The sequence below is a fragment of the Cervus elaphus genome, chromosome 20, assembly GCF_910594005.1.
Source record: "Cervus elaphus chromosome 20, mCerEla1.1, whole genome shotgun sequence".
Taxonomy (NCBI): domain Eukaryota; kingdom Metazoa; phylum Chordata; class Mammalia; order Artiodactyla; family Cervidae; genus Cervus; species Cervus elaphus.
In genome coordinates this window covers 41654845-41658314 of record NC_057834.1, presented here as the reverse complement: position 1 = coordinate 41658314, position 3470 = coordinate 41654845, and positions in this window count along the sequence as shown.

The following is a 3470-nucleotide window of genomic DNA, read 5'->3' as shown; positions in this document are numbered from 1 at the left end:
GGATTTAGAATGGGAACACCTGAGTTCCTATACTATGCACTCCTTGATTCCTTCATTTGATTTGCAGTGTTTAGGAATGCTTAGTGTATGTACTAGGGCCTGGGGATTCAGAAATCAAAGGATCAGTCTGTCCCTCAACTTCAAGCTTTGTTGGAAGATAGATTAGCAAACAAAATCCACTGAGCTCAGTGAATGGTAGAGGATGCTATCAGACACTATGAGCATTAAGGAGGCGCCTCCAAGTCTCCATGGAATGATCACAGAACAATGTTTTAAAGATAATATTTAAATATTTAAATTTAAATTAAATTTAAATATTTAAATATAATATTTTAAAGATAATATTTACCATGACTTTTAAATTTGATTGTAAAAAAGGTGCATTCTTCTTGTAGAAGGTTTGGAAAATATACCAATGTATAAGGAGAAAAATAAAATCACTTGTAAATGCATGGACGAAAGATAAACATTTTTATGTATTGCCTTTTCTTTTTTTTTTCATATTTATGTGGTTGCATTGAGTCTTTGTTGGGCCCAGTAGTAGCTGCATGACATGTGGGATCCTTCTGGACCAGGGTTCAAACCCACGTCCCCTTCATTGACAGGCAGATTCTCAACCACTGGACCACCTGGGAAGTCTTGGGTAGTAGTTATGTAGTGAAGGGCTGCTGCTGCTAAGTCACTTCAGTTGTGTCTGACTCTGTGTGACCCCATAGACGGCAGCCCACCAGGCTCCTCCATCCCTGGGATTCTCCAGGCAAGAACACTGGAGGGGGTTGCCATTTCCTTCTCCAGTGCATGAAAGTGAAAGTGAAAGTGAAGCCGCTCAGTGGTGTCTGACTCTTAGTGACCCCATGGACTGCAGCCTACCAGGCTCCTCCGCCCATGGGACTTTCCAAGCAAGAGTACTGGAGTGGGGTGCCATTGCCTTCTCCAAGTGAAGGGCTAGGAAGTGCTAAAATTTGTTTAAAAAATAAGCAAATTCATTCTTTTTGCATTTGATATTGAATTCCTAAATTGTGACCACATTGATTATAAAATTATGTATTCTATTTTTGCTCCATAACTTATCTTTACTATCTATGTCATCAAGAGCATGATTGTTCATTTACTCATTCCTTTTTTTTTTTTCACTCAATGAGTTACTGCAGTTGACTATATCTGAGAGTTCTTCATCCTCAGATTCAACCAACCATGGATCAAAAATATCCAGAGAAGTAATTTCAGAAATGTCCAAACAGCAAACTTGAATTTGCAACAATTTGCATAGCATTTACATAGTCTTTACAATTATTTGCATTCTGTTAGGTATTAAAATGAACTTTAAAACAGAAAGATACAGACTTACAAAACGAACTTATGGTTGGGGGCAAGAAAGGTATAGTTATGGAGTTTGGGATGGTCATGTACATACTGCTGTGTTTAAAATGGATAACCAACAAGGACCTACTGTATAGCACAGGGAACTCTGCACATTATGTGGCAGCCTGGATAGGAGGGGAGTTCGGTGGGGGGAGAATGTATATGATGACTGAGTCCCTTCCCTGTTCATCTGAAAATATCACAACATTGTTAATCGCCTATACCCCAATACAAAATAAAAAGTTCAAAGAAAAAAAAAAAAAAAAAAGAAAATCTAGAGGTGATTTAAAGTACACCAAAGGTTGTGTGTAGCTTATATGTGATACTATATCATATTATATAAGGGACTTGAGCATCCGTGGATTTTGGTATGTGGGGAAGTTTCTGGAACCAGTACCTACAAGGACACCAAGAAACCACTGTATTCAGTTACACTGTAGCCCCTTTACTCTCTTCTCTGGCCTGCCAGCCAGACTCTCAGGGCTCCCAGGACTTAGTGGCTACAGCTTCACAAGACGGATGGAACTTGGGTTTCCAAAGCACTGTGCTAAGTGCTGAAAGTATAGTGGTAAAAATGGTTGCAGGATGGACTTCCCTGGTGGTCTAGTGGGACAAAATCCACCTGCCAATGCAGGGGACACGGATTAGGTCCCTGGTCTAGGAAGACTCCACATGCCACGGAGCAACTAAGCCTGTGTGCCACAACTACTGATCCTGCATGCCCTAGAGCCTGTGCTCCACAACAAGCGAAGGCACCTCAATGGGAAGCCCACAGAGAGCAACAAGAGTAAGCCCGTGTGCAGCAACGAAGACCCAATGCAGCCAAAAGTAAATAAAGCATTTAAAAAATGGTTGCACACTGGTTAGACACTATCTCTGCCCTCCTGTGACATTTTTTTTTTTTTAAACTCTAGGTACTGGTAGATTCATAAAGCTCTAAGTACCTGCCATGCCCTTTATTTCTCTCTAGGAGAGGTGGTCACAGGCAGTTCTTTCTCCAGAAGGTGGTTATCCTTTATAAACCACAGGTTAACAGAGCCAGCTTTTTCCCGAGTGACAGCTGATCAGACCAGGGACTAGTGCTTGAGGCAGAGCTGCCCACCAAGGATGGTAGGGTGGTAGAGGGTGGGGGGGAGATGTGGGGAGAGGAGCAGACTGAATGGCCACCAGAAGAATGGGAGCAGATTGGAGACAACGTGGTTCCTAGAACAAAGAGGAGGTGGTATTCATGTTCTCGATCAGGCCCATCGCACATTCCAGCGTAGGAAATACTGGGAGCAGGGGATGTTGTTCTACTAATGAGGCAATATTGGGTATTTTCCCCAGTTCTCCATGTCACATAGCAACGAAACCCACTTCCCAGTGGTTCTCAACTCTTGCGTCTGTGGTTGCAGCAAAGAGGGCATGGTGTCCACCAGAAATGTGTTCTTCCCGTCACAGTGTAGAGGTGTTGCTGAGAAGAGGCTGCTGAGCCAGAGATTATATTCTTAGCACCTCTTGCTCTTCATGTGACTCAGTGACTAGTCATCAGCAGAATGGGGCTGGAAGTGATGGGTGTCACCTGCAGGCCAAAGGGGTTAAGAGATGACTTTCCATGTTCTTTTTCTTCATCTTCTGAATTCCGAAATTCCAGGGGTAGAGGAGCCACAGCTGGGAGGAGCCTGAGTCCCTGAATCACTGAGTGGAGGAAAACCACCAGCTAACCAGGAACATTTTCATCTGACTAGTTTTGTGGGTGAGAAAGAGCCTCATAATTTGGGTATGTATTTGTTACAACAGGACAGGGTGGCATTTTTTTGAACACTGGTATTTTGGCAGCATACTCAAAAGATTAAGTGGCATGTATAGTAATCACACTATTATACTGGTCACTTTTCAGCATCATGGTGGCACTGTTTAAGTAGACCCTTTTAGTGCCCTGATCACGCTCAGATACTCATGAGACAAGTTCTGTCAAGTCTGCCAAATGCATAGTTTCTTTGTTTCTTCATATGCTTCAAGTTGCGCCCTGCACCACACAGAAACTATGGGCAGCAAAGGTCAACATTCTGTCTGCTCAAACATGGTATTAAGGTTTTGAATGATAGTTGTAACAAAAGGAAACTTTA